The sequence below is a fragment of the Schistocerca serialis genome, chromosome 9 (genome assembly GCF_023864345.2).
Source record: "Schistocerca serialis cubense isolate TAMUIC-IGC-003099 chromosome 9, iqSchSeri2.2, whole genome shotgun sequence".
NCBI classification, from domain to species: Eukaryota; Metazoa; Arthropoda; class Insecta; order Orthoptera; family Acrididae; genus Schistocerca; species Schistocerca serialis.
Window position 1 is genome coordinate 301059557 of NC_064646.1, and position 21994 is coordinate 301081550.

Below are 21994 nucleotides of genomic sequence, written 5' to 3' on the forward strand. Positions count from 1 at the left end.
GAAATGCGAACTCCCAGCCACAAGCACGGAGTTTAGATAACGTCTCAACCTAAGTACAGGCAGAGGAAGTGCTCTCAGTTACTGAACGCTGCGTACTCAACGACGACTTCCAACCCGGAGGTGAAGTCCAGAATCGCACAGGTTCGCAACAGTACAGTTCTTAAATATTCTAACTATAAACTCTACTGAGAGCAATGACAGCAAGTCCGTCTGTACCAACAAAATCTGATATCAAGCGACCGTCACCCACGGGTGCTCACAACGGAAGACTTCATCTCTCCACCGCCGGCCTCCCACCAAGACTAAGCTCCCCACCCTCGTAATTCTGAAAACGAATCATATTCCCGAAACCATGGACTATTCTCCCTCTCTATACATTCTTCCGAACGCCGACCAACCATATTTTAGTCTTATGTCGTCCAGCGCGGAAAGTTTGCGAGAAAATACCTATAGTCCTGCAGTGGTACGCTTGTGAGTAAAAATCCTTGGAAGTAACCCAGCCTGCGTGGTTTCCAAGGTGCCGCTTCTTCGTTCCTCTCACCTGTATCCAAGATTTGCTAAGTTCGGAAATATTATCCGGTCATCCTTCCACCCCTACTACAATAGCGGTCGGCCGTCACCCTATAGTGCTCCAGTGGTCAGGTGCCGCGACGTCCGTCTAGCTACTTACTGTGTTTAAGCAGGACCAACACCTATGCGGGCCTTCCACTCAGAGCTTTAAATCTGCCTGCCGTTTCATCTCCACTGGCGTTCCAACCTCTACTAATATAGGCATTCATTCATTACGCCGTTCTGATAATAAAGACACTCCGTCACCTTTCATGCAATTAGCGTTGGCAATTATTTACAAGGCGTACGTGACAATGTCAGTCTCCTTTATATATTCATATATACGATGTACAACCTAACACATGATACCTAATTGTGTTTGTAGATCACGGCAAATTATGTGGCTGAGTTCTTGTAACGTGCGAAATCACAGTCACCTTACACTAATAGATTCACTACCGATGGCGCGGGAAAACAATAGAGTGAAAGTCAAATATTGGTAATATTCCTCATTTGCCATGCCAGATTGGAGATACCGAAAAGAGCCTTTGACAAACGGAGATCGTTAACGTGTGAAACTGTCTTATCTACTGTGTCCTACTAATAAACCCCGGTGTTTTGGCCAAAGAAGTTAATTTTAACATGGCAGCAAGAGAAGGAAACAAAGAAATATTTGCAAGTCAGGTGAAAATATATCGTTCCTTCCGTTGCAATCTAATTGTAATCCAGTGTTTTACGAATAATAAACAGTTGAATTGTCCAGTTGTTAGCGGTACTGACATAATCCTTTAATATCGTCGCTTGCAGACATGCTAGCTGAGAGAAAGGCGTTTGCGTGAAGGGTTAAGCAGCAGATCTACATCTCCCCTACTGCGCTGTCGCGCCGGCAAATGAGTCCGCACCACTACCACAGTTAGTTCCTCCTGTACTGCCCCGTCTGTGCAGCTAGGGGCCAAGTAGTACTGTACGCACTCTGACAACGTGGCACTCAAAATTCTTAAAAGTAAGTACCAGAAAATCGAGAGAGCTTCTCAGTTTAGGAATTTCAGTGCAATCATTTAGGAAACTGACTTGGAAAATTTTGATTACAAAACTCATTGAAATAAAATGGAAACAGGTTTCAGACTGGCAAAAGACAACTAGAACAAAAAAGGTTCAAAATACTCAAAACTGAGACTATAAAACATAGTCATTAATCCAGCGTGTCTTACTTGGGGCTGAAACACTCATGTTGAAGAGAACGAGAAATATTCAAGAAATTCTTAAGGGAGGAAGAAAAGTAACCGGGAAAATTATACTGTAGAAGGAATATACGAAGTAAGAGCAAATAAAGGAACTAGCAAGTACATCAACGTTTATTCGGATATAAAAATACGCTGGTTAAAATTCTGTGGGCATACCATACTACGAAAATTCTGTGGGCATACCATACTACGAAAATTGCGGTGGGGCCAAAACTGAAACAATTGAATGGGGCGCTCGAGAGAAAGAAGCCTGAAGGAAGCAGAAAGAACTCAACTTGGTGTACCCGATAAAAAGCCTTTAATAGAAAACTCAAAACTGGGAGCTGGTCTGGCAGAAAAGAACCAAGAACAACCAGAACAACTTGGTCTGAGAAGCGGAAAGCAGTCCGTTCTGCGAGAACGCAAGTAATATAGGCACAAAGGAAAGCTAAAACCAAGCTATTAAAATTCCTCTTGTTGTTTATAGCGTGGTCAAGCAGGGAATAATAATGACATGCACCTATCGTCAATAAAAAAAAGACTGGTAGCACTGATACAACGGAAACAAATGACGCTAGCGACATGGACTTGATCCGATGAAGCTCACCCAAACAATCGTCCCAATTCGGATCGTTGCCTAGCGATGGTCCAGTTCGTCGTGCGGCCTCATACATTGGACGTTCAGCAACGGTGACCATCTGTAGACCAGCAGAAGGCGTCGTTCTCCGTGTGGAATACGGAAACACGCAAATAAGGTAAGAAGAATTAGTGATACTAGTCGTCAGATTTGACCTGAGACGTTATGGTAACAGCTACTCGGATGTAATTTCTTAGAGTGTATGTTGCAGTTAATTTCTTGATTGCGCATTAAACTACATCATTAGAGATAAATTTTCATTGGTTTCAAGAGCAATTACTTTTTTACTCTCTGCTGTGTATGAGAAACAAAATACCGTCTTTGCTATTTCTGCGAAATTTCTAACCCTTCGTCGATTTAGCAGCATTTTCCTTTACGATAAATATACATATATTTTTAATTCGGACTATTTATTCCACTATAGCTGCAGCGGTTCTTTTACGCTTCCTTTCCTTCTTCTGATAACCGTTTCGGTCAACCTCCCACCGGAGGTTCGAGTCCTCCCTCGGGGTTGCATGTTTGCATTATTCTTAACATAAGTTACTTTAAGTTAGTTTCAGTAATGTGTAAGTCTAGGGACCGATGACCTCAGCAGTTTGGTCCCTTAGGAATTCATACACATTTGAACATTTGTTTCGGTCTACTGCTGACACATACATATACTATATTTGTAACTCAGTATCCCTATTAAGCTAAATCATATTTTGCTATTCTTTTCTCCGACTTCCTTTCAATCAACACATTATATTTTTATTTTTATCAGTTAATTAATTTTTTGTTTCGTACAATGTGTAGTGGTACCCATTACAGAAGTAGCGCTTCTTCTCCACTGCCTCCAGCAATAATAAAATATTGCCGTTGGGTCAAGGAGGAACGTCCTGTTTACAGCGCGGTCATTAGATGCAGAGCGCAATTTCGGATTGCGAAGCGATGGGGAAGGAAATCTGCCGCGCCGTCTTCAAACCAAACATCTGCTTGGAGCGATTTAGGAAAATCAAGGAAACCTAAGTCTGGATATTTGCAGAGGATTTGAATCGTGGGTCCAATGGGCCGAGCACCTCGCTTGGTGGTCTGGGTCAACAGGAATTAGTGATGCTAGCTACCGGCTGCGACCCATGTTATCTCTTCCTGTTGAATGTTTCGAAATATGTTTACTACGGCGTTGTTCGTTTTTGTATTTTCGCTCGTTTCCAAACTTCTTTTAAAAATCTGCTGTTTGTTAGAAGAAGTTATCTTATTTTCTATTACGGTGGTGATTCTCAGTTTTCGTCGTGTTCTCAGTCCTTTTCATTACAATAAACACTGAGGTGATGCCTTGTTGACAACTTGGGTACGTGAGTTCGGGGAGTTTGCGCTACGCTTGAACCCTACCATCAACTCTTACCAACTGAAATAGAGACTCGTCTGACCAGGTCACGGTTTTCCAGTCGCCTGCGTTCCAACAGATATGGTCACAAGCCTAGGAGAGGCGCTGCAGGCGATGTTGTGCTGTTAGCAAAGACACACGCGTCGGTCGTCTGCTGCCGCAGCCCATTAACGACAAATTTTGCCAACCTGTCCTAACGGATACGTTGGTCGTACGTTCTACATTGATTCCTGCGCTTATTTCACGCAAAGTCATTTGTCTGTTGGCACTGCTCTCGGTCGTTTAGTGAAGGCCGACGGCCACTGCGTTATCTGTGGTGAGAGCTAACGCCTGGAATTTTATATTCTCGACCCCTTTTGACATGTGTATCGCGGAATATTGAATTCCCTAACGGTTTTCGAAATAGAATATCCCATGGGTCTAGTTTGGGCGACTACTATTTCACGTTCAAAGTCTGTTAATTCCCGTCGTAAGGCTATTCCAAAATTTGTTGAGAAGATTACAAATACGAAAGCGCTGCAAGATGAGTTTTTAAAATCTGTATTTCCTCCGAATGTGGGAAAAGAAAAATTCTTTTACATCAATGATTCGTATCAGACAATTTACGATCAGGTCTTTGTAGATGAAAGGCAACCACTGTAAAAATTATCTCAACCAAATGAACTCCGCCTCGACAACATCGTGACGTTTAGTTTGGCAGGCAAGTTAAAATTTTCAAGACAAAAATTCAAAATGCATGAGATTTGCTGAAGACTAACACAGAAAGCGCTTCGCAGGAGATCTTTAAATCTGCAACAGTTGAACGCATCTGCTCTTACAGGAATGAGCAAATACGCGTAGTCCACGTAGAAGACAATTAGCTGTTGCCACTCGCAGTCCCACATTGAAAAGTACTCTTATGGAACTGTGAGTAAAATTTACGTAAAAAAATAAAAAGAAGGACTTAGGTAGTTACGAACACACACCGAAGAGTTTTTCACAAAATGTCGATACTTCCTCAGATTTAGGCTAATGGAATTTAGTTACTGTAACGGGAGAACAGAGACAGTGACTTTCCAACATGAGTAATGTAACAAATGTCGCCATTTGTAGGCAGCTCTCAAGCATTTCCCTGGCAAATATAATAGAAACTACTGGCAAGAAAATTTTACCTCTTTGGTACAGTGTTTGTAGTTGTACCTGGTAGACACCGGAAAACTGCAGCCCGAATGAAGAGACAAGGTAGCAGTAGTCCTCACATATACTTCACGATCAATATACAGGAACCGCTCACTCACAGAGACAGTCAACACTCTGACAATCTAACTCATAGTACATGACTTCAGCAGTTTTCCTTTAAGCGGCTGTAACAAAACCAGAGTGCTGGTGTTGGAGTCGTATTGTAAGAGACTTACCTGTGAGCAGAAGAAACGTAACGAACTGAAAATGAAAGGTGTTGTTGCCCTATGGCGTTGCCCTCCGGACAGTTTTTAATTGTCTTGGATTTTCAGAGATTCACGATGCTGCTTTCACTGCACTTTCACCTGAAACAAAAATAAACATTTGCGTCACACAACCTAGTGACTAGTAATACGTCTGCTTGGGAAATAAAGTAAAATAAATAATTAAAGAAATAAATTGAACATATTTTCTGTAATTAGACGTTGCCCGTAATTGAAAGTAATAATTTTTCATTTTAATTGGTTTTTTTGCGCCACACATACACGAAAACTATATTCGTCACTGACAAGGCGCCATCAAATTTGTTAAATGACAGTTCTGTTGAGTCTCGGGTGTGTTCCAGAGGGAGCAGACCTGAGTACCTGGCTAGCGGGTTTTCATGTGACGGCCCTACTTTCCGAGAAAATCGATATTGAAGTATTGTGCGTACTTTCTATATCCATAACGAGCAAATGTTGTACAGGAGGTAAGGATCGCGGCCTGCACACTGGTGTTGTGCCTTCAAACCCACCCGTTTGCCTTTCCTTCAATATCGTTAAGTAGTATATGCCATGCAAAATTATTCGAAAATAGTCGTTTTTGTCATAGTAATTTCATTAATAAATTAATCATTACAGAATACTTTCTTCAAATGTGTTTGCGGTGCGTAATTAAAATTCCAAATATTTGGACAGCTCCAGTGAGTATCTAACGATGGGCGAAGTATTGGCAGTTGCGGCAGTATTCCAGACACAGACGAAATTATTCATCCCTAATTTTGAACACTGTTATGTAATTAGTACCGATCAAACCGGCTGCCAGTACCAATTGAGGTACAATAAGTACCTTGCGGGACTTGGAACGAAAACCGATCTGTACGACTCTATTGATTTCTTCACAGCACAGAATACCACAACAGCATCAGGAAAGATATTCCTTTACGTTTTCTTATGTCTACAAGAACCATCCGGAAATTTAGTCGGAATGTTCAAGAAACAGTTGAAGAGTTGACTCATAAATTAAAAAATATAATTGTGACGTGCATGAAATCGGGAATGTTCACGAAAGTGATCCACTTAGAGTTTTCAAAACTGGTCGTTCTTTCGTGTGTGGACAACAAAAATTCCTATACGTTAAAGATCGTAGGGAAGGCGCACGAATCAGACACTTTACGACCAAGTCTTTGTAAACGAAAGACAAGCATGGACCCGCAACAGGAAAATTTTTCCAGCCAAATGAACTCCACTTTGATAATACCACGACGTTAATTTTTGTAACCATGTCAAAATTTTCACGGAAAAAATTCAAAATGCACCCGACTTGCTACAGACTAATAGAAAAATCGCTCTGAGGGAGAGTTCGCAAAAATACATCTTTAATTCTGCATCAGTTTAGTGCAGCTGCTCTTACAGGAATGATTAAATACGCGTAGTTCAGATCGAAGTTTATTTAAACGACCTATGTTCCCCGGTATCGCTTCTAAAAAGTCCGTGTGCCTGCAAGTCAGAAGCTTTAAGTAAGTGTGCGTGGTGATCTACGAATTTGTGTTTCGGTTGATACTTCGAATAATCCCACCAGCATTTCTGTTCCCAACCAGCAAGCGACAGCGAATAAGACGAATCTGTAATCTATTCTGTAACAAACAGAATACACATTTGATGAAAGTTGTCTGTAATGATTGATTTATTATTGAAATTAATACTGTGAAAGTCACTATTTTTGAACAGTTTTGCGTGATACATACTGTTTAATGTAATTCCGTGCGAAGAAACTGATTTTTATTATATTTTTTTAAAATGATCCCGTACTACCACATGCACCACACTCGCTCACTCAAAAGATGACTATCGTTATAGATATAGAACGTACTCAGAAAACCTCAACATCGATTTTCTCTGGAACTACGGCCGTCACATGAAAAGCCGCTGGCCAGGTACTCAAGGCAGGTCCCTCTGCAACAGGGCTACTGAACCCTTTTTACTTACCGCCCACTTTTGTATCTCTGTTAGTATTAAAATTTTCCACCCACTCATTGGTCTCACAGTAAAAGTGATTTTTATAAACCATGAAGTTAACTTTGCCTTATGAAATTTCTAAGGCAGAGTTCCAGTAAGTGAAAGGAAATAATAATAGTCACTTACCAAATACTTTATGTTTAAGTTTTATGAAAACTTAATGAGAATGTTTTTAAATCCCTACTGCCTTCCGCCCACCATGAAAACTGCAACGCGCACTAGTGGACGGTAGGCGACAGGTTGACTACCACTGCTCTACAGCATAGTTGAGACTCATCAGAATCCGTGATCAAGAAGTCTGTGGTCCCCCTGTGAGACGAAATTTAAATAACAGTGCTGCTACAAATGTGTATGCACCATTTATTTCGAGCTCAGATAGTCAAAAAATCCCATTACGTTAATTCAGAAGTACCGGAACGAGTCAGCAAATTTCCAAGTCCTACAGAAGCGCACGCAGACGGAGGTTCAATTTCTGGCTTTCATTTGCCTTATAGAGAAAGATGAAAGAGAGTTAATTACAATGGAGATTTATTTGTTATTTTGGGCTTGTTCTAGATTGTCATTTAGGTTTGCTCCATACGCTTACCATATATTTCTGATTGCTACAATGAAATCTTCGTCTGCTGTTATTTACGCTGGGAAAAATGAGGCAGGAAATGAGAATGGCAAAAACACGGTGTAATGAACGACGCGGAGGAAAGAGGAGCATCGACGTAATGGCAGAGCTATTCTAAAAGACTGGAATCCTGTGGGAATCAAATGAGTGCTCCAGTGGACCTGGCAACTGCGGGCAGTGGGTACTTTCAAGTGGGTCCGTCATAGTTAGAATGTTTTCGGCAGTAGAAATTTACTTATAGAACCTCCATCCAGCAAAAAAGGGGAACCTAACAATTGTACACTAGGCTCTTCGCACAAAAAAATTCCCTGAAAGTCTGCATTACGGTACAAGGTTTCTGCGTCTGGAACAATCAGCATCCATGGTGGCTGAACGAAGTGTGATCTGAATGTTAACCTCGAAGAAGTTCCATCAGAGTCTGCATCAATTTACAGAAAAGCGTTACAGAAAAGAAAGTCAAAGAAACTATACCCTCCATTATTTCATATAGAAAAAGACCTAGAACAGTGACAAAGGTCCTGGAGTTTACCGATTGGTATATGCAGAAGTAAAAATCAAAAAAGAAATGTAGTCTTAGTTTTGGCTCTCATTTAAAAATATACGCCACCCAACATGTACAAAGCTTTCTCATTGTGAAAAATTAGCAGAGTCTCTTTTATTATTTGGCTTATGACGTCAGCACTTTTGCACTTCTCTAGTCTCCGGTCTTCCAACATTGATACTGAACGTACCTCAAACAGAAGTATCAGTCACACAAATAATATCGCCCAGGGCGCACATGAATTCTACTCAGGAAAAGTTGACGAAGAGTCTACTAATTCCCAGTTTTTACGTATCTTATTATTTATGACGTCATATCTTCTGAACTATGATACGTAAGTGGCTCTTACTCGCAAAGCAGTCGTCGCATCACAGTAAGTGGTGTGTGTACCAAGGTTGGTTGAAATCGATCCAGTGGTTTAGGGAGAGATGTGGCACTTACACACATAGACAACTCCATTTTTGTAATACACTATGTGATCAAAAGTATCCGGACACCTGGATGAAAAGTTCATGGCGTCCTCCATCGGTAACGCTGGAGTTCAATATGCTGTTGGCCCACCCTTAGCCTTGATGACAGCTTCCACTCTCGCATGCCATATCTTCTGAACTATGATACGTAAGTGGCTCTTACTCGCAAAGCAGTCGTCGCATCACAGTAAGTGGTGTGTGTACCAAGGTTGGTTGAAATCGATCCAGTGGTTTAGGGAGAGATGTGGCACTTACACACATAGACAACTCCATTTTTGTAATACACTATGTGATCAAAAGTATCCGGACACCTGGATGAAAAGTTCATGGCGTCCTCCATCGGTAACGCTGGAGTTCAATATGCTGTTGGCCCACCCTTAGCCTTGATGACAGCTTCCACTCTCGCATGCATACGTTCTATCAGGTGTTGCACGGTTTCTTGGGGAATGGCAGCCCATTCTTCGCGGAGTGCTGTACTGAGGAGAGGTATCGATGTCGGTCGGTGAGGCCTGGCACGAAGTCGGCGTTCCAAAACATCCCAGAGGTGTTCTATGGGATTCAGACCAGGACTCTGTGCAGGTCAGTTCATTACAGGGGTGTTATTGTCGTGTAATCACTCCACCACAGGCCGTGCATTATGAACAGGTGCTCGATCATGTTCAAAGATGAAATCGCTATACCCGAATTTCTCTTCAACAATGGGAAGCAAGAAGGTCCATAAAACATCAATGTAGGCCTATTCTGAGATAGCGCCACGCAAAACAACAATTGTAACAAGCCCCCTCCATGAAAAACACGACCACACCATAACACCAAGGCCTCTGAACTTTACTGTTGGCACTACACACGCTGGCAAATGACGTTCACCGGGCATTCGCCATACCTACACCATGCCGTCGGATCGCCACATTGTGTACCGTGATTCGTCACTCCACACAACATTTTTTCACCGTTCAATCGGCCAATGTTTACGCTCCTTACACCAAGCGAGGCGTCGATTGGTATTTGCCGGCGTGATGTGTGGCTTATGAGCAGCCGCTTGACCATGAAATCCAAGTTTCCTCAACTCCCGCCTAACTGTCATAGTATTTGCAGTGGATCCTGATGCAATCTGTAATTCCTGTGTGATGGTCTGGATAGATATCTGCCTATTGCACACCACGATCCTCTTCAACTGGCGGCGGTCTCTGTCAGTCAACAGACGAGGTCGGCCTGTACACTTTCGTGCTGTACGTATTATTGCACGTTTCCACTTCACTATCACATCGGAAACAGTGGACCTAGGGATATTTAGGAGTGTGGAAATCTCGCGTACAGATGTATGACACAAGTGAAACCCAATCATCAGATCATGTTCGAATTCCGTGAGTTCCGCGTAGCGCCCGATTCTGCTCTCTCACGATGTCTAATGACTACTGAGGTCGCTGCTATGGTGTATCTGGCAGTATGTGGCAGCACAATGCACCTAATATAAGAAACGTATGTTTTTGGGGGTGTCTGGATACTTTTGATCACATAGTGAATACACTGCTACATAACCAGATATTTATAAATTATGGCTTACTAAATCGCCATCATTTATCGTAACAGAACTGCTGATATGCGAGCGCAGCCCCGTGTAACACCTGATACATACACAAATAATTCATTAGTGTATGTATGTATTTTCCACACCCCCTCCTGAGCCACTAGATCGATTTCAGACTTGTTACACATATCACTTACTGTCTGAAAAGAACGACTATGACGGTAAGAACCATCTATCTCTCAAAGCAGCCTAGCGACTGGTAAATAGTCAGTCTATATTCATCCAGTATTTGAGATTAAGAGCTTTTAGTAACTTGCAATAAACATTACACATTATTTCTGAAAGGGTACAGTACCGCCCGACATTGAAAATAGGTACAACATACTTCATTATTTTTGTCAAAACAACACATTTTTTTGTAAAATAACTCAATTTCAATTAATACAGCGAAGCCGGATACCAGTGTGGGAAAGAATGACAATTTATTTATTTAATTGATCACATGTGCACTCCCACAAAGTAAATCCCTACATCCAGTTTGGTGAGATCTGTGAAATGAATGAATGTATGGTTGTCTGCTAACCGCAGATAGTGAATGTGAATATATGATCATCTTTGAGTCGATCCTTTGGCCACCTTTGGTGGGACCAAAGAGATGAAATTTACCAGAGCTTTGAGCGCCTGAAATGTGGCTGACCAATACGATAAGTAGGTGCTTCCCCCACCTCGACAGAGATGGGAGAGGACCTAGAGAACGGCCATGTTTCGGCACTCTGCCACTGGATCTTGTGCTGTTAAGACCTGTTTTGGTTGTGCTTCGTAATGATGAAAGAGTGGAGACATGGTATGCATGTGGAATGTTTAAGAGTAGTTAGAAATAATAATTTCTCCATTTCAGGAACTTTTGTGGGGAGAATTAAATGTCAGGCAGGTAATATTAAAGGGATTGTAGTAATCTTCAGAAGTGACCAACGGTCACAATGAAACCAAGTGTAGCAATAAGTTGAAATACTTCCGTGTGCTTAAGTTAAGCTGAATTACTAGCGTGTGTACAATAAGTTGAAATATTTAAGAAATAGCGTGTGTACCATAAGTTGAAATATTTAAGAAATGGCGGGTGCAGGACTTGAAATTAGAGACGAGTACTTCCACGTGGTGAGTACTGTGTGAGTCTCAATCTGTGTATGAAACAAAGGATAAAGAGAAGTACTCGTCCATGGTATCAGTTGAGGACTCGCGTGTGTGATGAATACGTTCTTAATATTACCTTGCGTGATATGATTCCGTGTGACGCTAGATTTAAACTCTGAGAGAGAATCAAGGTGAGTCGGCCGTCTATCCAGCAACGCCACTTGGCTTGCATTGCACAGGAAGACGTGCATATAACTCCAGAGTTCATAGTAGGAAAGTAGAATTACGAAGTGGGGCAGTGTCGTGTGAAACTGGGATAAATATTAATTGAAGTGGGAAAGCTGAAAGTGATAATGTTGTGACCATTTTCTGTGTAGTATTTCATGTTGTAGTGTGGTGTATGTCATGTAATTTGGGTATGTGTGGTTTGCATGGGAGAGTAGCAAGGTAGTTTCAAAAGATTAGTGGGCTATGCTTGTTCCTTCGGTACCGCTCGGTCTGGAGGAAAGTTTAGTGATGATGATTGTGAGAGTCGAAGTGTGAGGTATAATAAAAGATCCACCATCCTATCCAGAAAGTGCACTGTAGCGTTAAAAATAATTACGAGACCATAATATAGAGGTTCACTATTGTAAAGCCATGCCCACTGGGCGGAATTTCTCATGTGTTATTGTTGTAGGTTATAGAATTTGTTTGTTTAGGTTAGAGAATTTATCGGAATAAATAAGATAGTGAAAAGAAAAAGATTGGTGGACTTTTCCTTCGAATTGTATGTTGTCAAGATGTCCCGAATTTATGCTGTGTGCGCCATTCATATTCAGTGCGTTGTCCACGTGTTGATAAAAGCCGTTAAATAAAAGACAAAAAGAAAATGTGGTATTGCCAGTGCGTAGTGAACAGTCAGAGTTATGTAAATCACTGATAGTCAGATGTGCGTTTCCGTTGCGTATTAATCATATAGGAGGATAACTTGTAACTTAAGTGTGAGTACTTGAGTTCATGTTACTAAATAAATAAGAATGAATCCACTCGCTTGGCAGACCACTCATCTTGCAGGCCTGACTGCTTGATGCTACAGTATGAACAAGGCATGTGGGTGCCTCTCATTTCAAATACTTATGAGACTTTTTCTCGCTCACACCACCCACAAAATAATGAGAGGAAAAAAAGTTTATCACTTCCTACATTTGCGCTGTTCATGTAGTAAAATTGCTGGTTCGGTCATGAACTTTTACTACTATATGCACAACACATTTCGCTGTCAATGTCCACATTTGCCACTGGATGTTCCTGCAGAATTATATTACTGTACATATCAGGAGATACGACGTCATAAACATTGAGATACGTGAAAACGAAATCGCTGGGCAAAATTCGCTAGAGATACAGGTGAAATAATTGTACAAATATGGGTGAAATATATTAAATATACAATGACAGAAAAAAATCGCGACGCCAAAAAGGAGTTGTGTGACATAAGAAAGAGTTGGTAAGTGTGTTTCTACATCTGAAAAATGATGTCTACTCAAATTTCAAGCCAGTCGCGTAAGAGCGGCGCAAGTAGGGCCACTATGAAGATGCAAATCAGGTTTGCTTTAAATACACGCTGTAACGGTCGTGAGTGTTAGTTGATATTGGACGTGATGAGTTGAAATTAGTCAAGAATGGCTTTAAAGCGGCAAAGACGAGACTGTAATAGAGCTACGAGAAGCTGGAAGCCCCTTCCGCGATACTGCAGAAAGACTTGGCAGGAATGTAGCCACTGTGCGTGACTGCGTGCAGCGGTGTTCACGGGAATGTACGCCGCAAGAACACTGCGCTCCGAACGGCCACGTTGCACTACCGAGAGAGAAGACCATGTTCGGCGTATCACTCTGCATCTGCAGAAGAAATGTGAGCAGCTGTTGACACCACAGTGACACAACGAACTGTTAGAAGTCGGCTACTTCAAGGACGGCTCAGAGCCAGACGTCCTGCATCGTGCATTCCACTGACACCAAACCACCATTTGCGACTTCATATGTATCAAACGGGAGCTTATTTGAAGGCATGGTGGAGGTCTGTTGTTTTCTGATAACAGCTGTTTGTACCACAGTGCGATTTTGTATGACAGAAAGAGCAGTTCCTTGATTATCCCATGCACCCTGACAGCAAAGCTGTACGTCGATCTTGTGATTCGGCCTGTTATGCTGCCACTCATGAATAGCATTCCAGATGGAATTTTCCAACAGGATAACGCTCGACCACATACCGCTGTTATAACCGGACATGCTCTATAGAGTGTCAACATGTTGCCTTTGCCTGCTCGATCACCAGATCTGTTTCTAGTCGAGCACATATGGGATGTCATCGAACGACAACTCGTGTCTTCCACAATCAGCGTAAACCGACCATATATTGACCTATCAAGGGAAACATGCATGACCTCCACCCCACGACCTGACATCCGGCATCTGTACAGCCCAATGCATGAGCGTTTGCGTGCTTGAATGCAATATTTGGCGGTTACACTTGTTATTAATGTACCAGTATTTCACATTTGCAATCGCTTATCTCGCGGTTATATTAACCTTTGAACTTGTAGTATTAATGCCAGCTGGGTTGGCAGAGCGGTTCTAGGCGCTACAGTCTGGAACCGCGCGACCGTAGCGGTCGCAGGTTCGAATCCTGCCTAGGGCATGGATGTGTGTGATGTCCTTAGGTTAGTTAGGTTTAAGTAGTTCTAAGTTCTAGGGGACTGATGACCTCAGAAGTTAAGTCCCATAGTGCTCAGAGCCATTTAAATTTGTAGTATTAATCACTTAAATATGTTACCTAGACAAATGTATTCCCAAAAGTTCATTACTCTACATCAATAATGTTTTTGTGCTGCGATTTTTTTCCGCCAGTGTATGTGGCATGTGCTTATCAGGCCAGTTCCTGGTAAAAAGCTCCTTCTAAACCACTGGATCAGTTTCAATCACACTTGGCACCCGTATTACTTACTACCTGGAAAGAAATGCTTTACAGTTCAGAACCAGCGGCCTCCTAGTCGGATGGGCACGATAACGTGGAGAGAGAAATGGAGATAAGGAGATGAATACACAGAGGGGGTAAGGGGGAGATGGACGCAGATAGGATGACCAGGTGGGCACTGAGAGGGGGAGAGGTAAACGTGAAAGGGTACAGTACCGCCCGACATTGAAAACAGGTACAACATTCTTCGTTATTCTTGTCAGAATAACATATTTTTTCTATAATAACTCAATTTCAATTAATACAGCGAAGCCGGATACCAGTGTGGGAAAGAATGACAATTTATCTATTTAATTGATCACATGTGCACTCCCACAAACTAAATCCCTACATCCAGTTTGGTGAGATCTGTGAAATGAATGAATGTATGGTCGTCTGCTAACCGCAGATAGTGAATGTGAATATGTGATTATCTTTGAGACGGTACTTGGGTCACCTTTGGTGGGACCAAAGAGATGAAATTTACCTGAGCTTTGAGTGTCTGAAATGTGGCTGACCAATACAATTGCAAGGTGCTCCCCCACTTCGGCAGAGGTGCGAGAGGACCTGAAGAACGGCCATGTTTCGGCACACTGCCGCTGGATCTAGTGTTGGTAAGACCTGTCTTAGGCGTGCTCCGTAAGGACAAAAGAGTGGAGACATGGTATGCATGTAAAATACTTAAGAGTAGTTTATAATAATAATTTCTCTATTTCAGGAACTTTAGTGGGGAGAATTAAATGTCAGGCCGGTAATATTAACGGGATTGTAGTAATCTTTGGAAGTGACCAACAGTCACAATGAAACCACGTGTAGCAATAAGTTGAAATACTTCCGAATGCTTATGTTAAGCTGAATTACTAGCGTGTGTACTATAAGTTGGAAATATTTTGAAATGGCGTGTGCAGGACTTGAAATTAGAGTCGAGTACTTCCACGTGGTGAGTACTGTGTGAGTCTCAATCTGTGTATGAGACAAAGGATAAAGAGAAGTACTCGTCCATGGTATCAGTTGAGGACTCGCGTGTGTGATGAATATGTTCTTAATATTACTTTGCGTGTTATGTTTCCGTGTGACGCTTGATTCAAACTATAATACTCTGAGAGAGAAGTAAGGTGAGTCAGCCGTCTATCCATCAACGCCACTTAGCTTGCATTGCACAGGAAGACGTGCATATAACGTCCAGAGTTCGTAGTAGGAAAGAAAAGTTACGAAGTGGGGCAGTGTCGTGTGGAACTGGGATGAATACTAAATGCAGTGGGAAAACTGAAAGTGATGTGATTATAATGTTGCCACTATTCCTTATATTGTATTCCATGTTGCAGTGTGGTGTATGTCATGTAATTTAAGTATGTGTGGTTTGCATGGGAGAGTAGCAAGGTAGTTTCAGAGGTAGTGGGTTATGCATGCGGTCTGGAGGAAAGTTTCGTGATGATGGTTGTGAGAGTCGAAGTGTGAGATATAGCAAAAGATCCACCATCCTATCCAGAAAGTGCACTGTGGCATTAAATAATTACGAGACCATAAGACAGAGAATCACCAATGTAAAGCCATGCCCACTGGGCGGAATTTCTCATGCGTTATTGTTGTAGGTTATAGAATTTGTGTGTTTAGGTTATAGAATTTATCGGAATAAATAAGATAGTGAAAAGAAAAAGATTGGTGGCCTTTTCCTTAGAATAGTGTGTTGCCATGATACCCAGAATTTATAATGTGTGCGCCATTCATATGCAGTGCGATGGCCACGTGTTGATCAAAGCCGTTGAATAAGAACGAAAATGTGGTATTGCCAGTGCGTAGGGAACAGTCAGAGTTGTGTAAATTACTAATAGTCAGATGTGTGTTTCCGTTGCGCAATATCCAAGCAGGAGAATAACTTTTAACTTAATTGTGAGTACTAGAGTTCATGTTACTTGATAACAAAAAAAAATGAATCCACTCGCTTGGCAGACCACTCATCTTGCAGGCCTGACCGCTTGATGCCACAGTATGAGCAAGGCATGCGGGTGCCTCTCAAACGAACAGACAAGATGCACAAAGTTATGGAGGAAGAGGAGATTGACAGAGAGAGGAAGGAGAAGGAGATGGGTAGAGGGATGGTCTGGGGGAGTTGGAATGATAGAGCAGTGAGGAGAAGATGGACAGAGGGTGCAGGGAGGAGGAGATGGATTGAGAGGGGAGAATCAGATGGTCAGAGGGTGAAGGAATGGATGGTCAGGGTGGGAAGGAGCAGATGGGCAGAGATAGGGGCTGGACGTTGTGGACAGAGTGTCGGGGTGGAAGGGGTATACAGAGAGGGTGGGTCGAGAGAGATGGAAGGAGGAGATGGACTAACAGAACTGGAATAAGTACGGTACATACTCGACCAGTACCGGGTACTCATCTAGTAAGCAAATAAAAACAAATAAACTCTGTTTGTTGGTGTTACTATTTCACAGCGAATTAAGGGATACACGAGTTGCTGCCGCACGTATTTGCCTTTGTTATGAGACTCCGTCTGCTGACGAACGCGGCGGTGACCCAGTTATCTGCGCAGGAGGATAGAGCGGTGAGGCAGCGAGCACGCATTCATCCGCCGGCAGACGGCGCCGCCGCCGCCGCCGTGCTCCTGCAGAGGTGCCGCTAAAACACAATCTGCGCCGGAATTGCAGCCGCTCTTTGATCAGCGCGCGCCTCCTAATGGCCCTCCGGCAGCAGCCGCTGAAAGCCGCGCCGCTTCGTTAGGGGTGCTTATTAACTAGCCGGCGGTTGTGCCTGCGCGCTTCCACAGCGAAAATAAAGCCCTCCTCCGCAGGCGCGCAGCCGTTAGATCAACTTTCGGATTAACGGCTATTTTACGCGTGGCACGCGGATTGTACGGTGGGCGCTAACGCCGCCATTATCGGTTGCCATGTTCGCTGCCGACGTTGTCTCGGGCTGTATAAGCTAACAACTTCGTTCGGAATTGCACAGTACGCGGGGGGAGATTGCCGGAAGTTCGGGGGTATAATTTCGGGACGGAAATACGAGGTCTGAGCAAAAATTATCATTCTTCTTTTTTCGGCGGTGCATAGTGATCAAGTAGATGTGGCAACAAAGGGTACATATCTAACGGGTACTCATATGCATGCGTGATTATTTGCCTCCCAGTGCCGCTAAGATCACGTCAGTACCTCGTGATCGTCTGATAACAAAGGGAATTTCACAAGAGCATATCTTCTAAACCGCCGAAAAAATTTGTACACCATTTTCGAGGTTTCCAATTCAGTCAAGAATTATTGTTGCAACAGTGGACATGGAGTACATGAAGTGATTACACTTACATATCAACCAAATTAGCGGTTTTGAGATACCAGGTGTCGCCTCATGCTGAAACACCCATATTGTACGTGGTGTAACTTGCATGGGCGACAATGCGGACCCTGACTCTGGTTGGTTGGTTGGTTGGTTGTTTTTGGGGAAGGAGACCAGACAGCGTGGTCATCGGTCTCGTCGGATTAGGGAAGGATGGGGAAGGAAGTCGGCCGTGCCCTTTCAGAGGAACCATCCCGGCATTTGCCTGGAGTGATTTAGGGAAATCACGGAAAACCTAAAACAGGATGGCCGGACGCGGGATTGAACTGTCGTCCTCCCGAATGCGAGTCCAGTGTCTAACCACTGCGCCACCTCGCTCGGTGCTGACCCAAGACGCTCATCCTCAGTCCCCTACGGTGGTGGGACTATCATCTCTTCCTTTCCTATCGTCTTTTCTCCTCTTCAGACTAAACTATTCCTTGTATTTCCTTCTTCCAATTCAAAATTAATTTTTGTACAATTTTTGTTAAATCAGTTTTGGGAAAGCTGCCAAAGTAAAAAAAAAAAAAAAAAAAAAAAAGCACAGACCCACCTCCACGTGGCGGGACACGGGCAACGGTGCGACCGGATGCGGGAACTGGTGTGAGTTTCATCAACTACATCAGTGTCCGCACACCGGTCGTAGCGGCCAAGTGGTCAAAATAGACCCACCTTAAGCACTTAGGTGGTGGGTCGTAAAATCAGGGCGGCCAGTGAAAAAAAAAAAAAAAAAAAAAAAAAAAAAAAATCGGTCAGTTGTACAAATGGCGAATACTGTCCTGGGATACGTTATGCCACACCTGCTCGTTTACATCTACATCTACATTTACACTCCGCAAGCCACCCAACGGTGTGTGGCGGAGGGCACTTTACGTGCCAATGTCATTACCTGCCTTTCCTGTTCCAGTCGCGTATGGTTCGCGGGAAGAACGACTGCCGGAAAGCCTCCGTGCGCGCTCGAATGTCTCTAATTTTACATTCGTGATCTTCTCGGGAGGTATAAGTAGGGGGACGCAATATATTCGATACCTCATCCAGAAACGCACCCTCTCGAAACCTGGACAGAAAGCTACACCGCGATGCAGAGCGCCTCTCTTGCAGAGCCTGCCACTTGAGTTTGCTAAACATCTCCGTAACGCTATCACGCTTACCAAATACCCCTGTGACGAAACGCGCCGCTCTTCTTTGGATCTTCTCTATCTCCTCTGTCAACTGGACCTGGTACGAATCCCACACTGATGAGCAATACTAAAGTACAGATCGAACGTAGTTCTGTAGGAGTTGCTTGACGAATCACACGAATCCCCTGTCCCATCATATCGCATACTTGCTCGATGGGAGACAAATCAGGAGATCATGCTGGCCAGTGAAGCTGCTGCACGTCTTGCAGAGAATGTCGAGTTTCATGGACAGTGTGTGGGTGAGCATTGTCTTGTTGGGACAACACATCACCTTCCTGTTGGAAGAACGCCAAATGTACAGGCCTAACACCAGGCTACACGTACTGAGCGCCTGTTAGCGTCCCCTCGAGAAACACCAAAGCAGAACGTGAGTTGTAGCTTATCGCACCCCAGACCACGAGGCCCGCAGTCGGGCCAGTGCATCTTGGACGAATGCACTCTAAAACACAGCGTTTACCAGATCCATGGCTAAGCGCAAACGACCATCACTTGCGTGCAGGCGGAATCTGCTTTCATCGCTGAAGACTACGGCGTGCCATTCCATCTTCCAAGCGATCCCCTGATAGCACCAATCGAGCCGTGCACGTCGATGCTGTGGAGTAGAAGACAGACTAGAGGTGTGAGTGCCTGTAGTCCCAGTACTAATTATTGCCCTTACATTACGACGATCTTGGCCTGCCGGCCGGAGTGGCCATGCGGTTCTAGGCGCTACAGTCTGGAACCGAGCGCCCGCTACGGTCGCAGGTTCGAATCCTGCCTCGGGCATGGATGTGTGTGGTGTCCTTAGGTTAGTTAGGTTTAAGTAGTTCTAAGTTCTAGGCGACTGATGAACTCAGAAGTTAAGTCGCATAGTGCTCAGAGCCATTTGAACCATTTGATCTTGCCCCCCCCCCCCCCCCCCCCCCACACACACACACACTCGGAAGGCCAGAATTTGACTCCTTCCAGACACTCAGTTGGCTGTAGAAACCACGAGTGAGTCTTTATGGCATGGTTGAGAGCATTCCCTATTAAATAGTAGGCACAGATGGCACTCAGGTACCTATGCCACTACCCTGTGTGTTGGTGGACGACATTAAGTCATCTACACTACTGGCCATTAAAATTGCTACACTAAGAAGAAATGCAGACGACAAACGGGTATTCATTGGACAAATATATTATACTAGAACTGACATGTGATTATACTTTCACCCAATTTGGCTGCATAGATCCTGAGAAATCAGTACCGGAACAACAACCTCTGGCCGCAATAACGGCCTTGATACGCCTGGGCATTAAGTCAGATTAGATGGCGTATACAGGTACAGCTGCCCATGCAGCTTCAACCCGATGCCACAGTTCATCAAGAGAAGTGACTAGCGAATCTGACGAGACAGTTCCTCGGCCACCATTGACCAGACGTTTTCAGTTGGTGAGAGATCTGGAGAATGTGCTGACCAGGGCAGCAGTCGAACATTTTCTGTATCCAGGAAGACCCGTACAGGACCTGCAACATTCTGTCGTGCGTACTCCTGCTGAAATGTATGGTTTCGTTGGGATCCAATGAAGGGTAGAGTCACGAGTCGTAACACATCTGAAATGTAACGTCCACTGTTCAAAGTGCCGTCAGTGCGAACAAGAGGTGACCGAGACGTGTAGCCATACCATCACGCCGGGTGATACGCCAGTATGGCGATGACGAATACACGCTTCCAATGTGCGTTCACCGCGATGTCTCACGTTTTGCCATTCGTGCATCCAGGTTCGTCGTTGAGTACACCATCGCAGGCGCTCCTGTCTGTGATGCAGCGTCAAGGGTAACCGCAGCCATGGTCTCCGAGCTGATAGTCCATGCTGCGGCAAACGTCGTCGAACTGTTCGTGCTGATAGTTGTTGTCTTGCAAACGTCCCCATCTGTTGTCTCAGGGATCGAGACGTGGCTGCACGATCCGTTACAGCCATGCGGATAAGATGCCTGTCATCTCGACTGCTAGTGATACGAGGCCGTTGGGATCCAGCACGGCGTCCCGTATTACCCTCCTGAATCCACCGATTCCATATTCTGCTAACAGTCATTGGATCTCGACCAACGCGAGCAGCAATGTCGCGATACGATAAACCGCAATCGCGATAGGCTACAATCCGACCTTTATCAAAGTCGGGAACGTGATGATACGCATTTCTCCGTCTTACACGAGGCATCACAAAAACGCTTCACCAGGCAACGCCGGTCAACTGCTGTATGTGTATCAGAAATCGGTTGGAAATTTTCCTCATGTCAGCACGTTGTAGGTGTCGCCACCGGTACCAACATTGTGTGAATGCTCTGAAAAGCTAATCATTTGTATATCACAGCATCTTCTTCCTGTTGGTTAAATTTCACGTCTGTAGCACGTCATCTTCGTGGTGTAGCAATTTTAATGACCAGTAGTGTACCACCCCCGGGTGGCATATGCCGTCATCGAATCAAAACCGACGTCGTCTTTCCAGGTGTACGTTTTTTCCGGCTGTGTACACGTGCGAAGACAGAAGCGTGAGATGAACTTTCATATCAGATGTAAAGGTTTACGTTGGCACTATTGGTAAGATCCCAGTTCATGTGATCGCCAGTAGGGGTCTCCGTGGCACCGTTAGCTTGTTGCTTTATTACATAATGTGCGTCGAGTAGAGATGCTATAGCACAATAAAAAAAGGAGTTATGCGTTCTCCTTATCACATGTGCAACGTATTTACAGCTTAGCGGTGAGATTTTCTTCGAAATCACGGAACACCATTTCTTACAACGTAAGTAGCGTACTGATAGTACGTTGGACCATTGACATCAACGGTGACCTGATCTAATGATAAGTGCTTTTTTGTGAGGGTTTGTGAAAGACTCCGACTCTATGTGTCTCCATTCCAACAGCTAAGGTGACATGTGATACCAAATAGATACAGTACTAATAAGGGGACCGCGTCTACTGTTTTTGTCCAAATTTGTGACATAAGCAGGCTTTAGCCAGAATTTAAGTGACAGAAATGGGAACGCTA

The 21994-nt window shown here is 43.8% G+C and overlaps 1 long non-coding RNA gene across 1 annotated transcript in view; it reads right to left on the bottom strand.

Annotated features, from left to right (window-relative positions):
• Window positions 1-21994, bottom strand: part of LOC126418625 (uncharacterized) — a 436231-nt gene that overhangs the window by 184180 nt on the left and 230057 nt on the right. Inside the window, exon 2 of the long non-coding RNA XR_007575875.1 lies at window positions 5170-5298. This is a non-coding gene — a long non-coding RNA (uncharacterized LOC126418625). The remainder of the gene's footprint in view (window positions 1-5169; window positions 5299-21994) is intronic.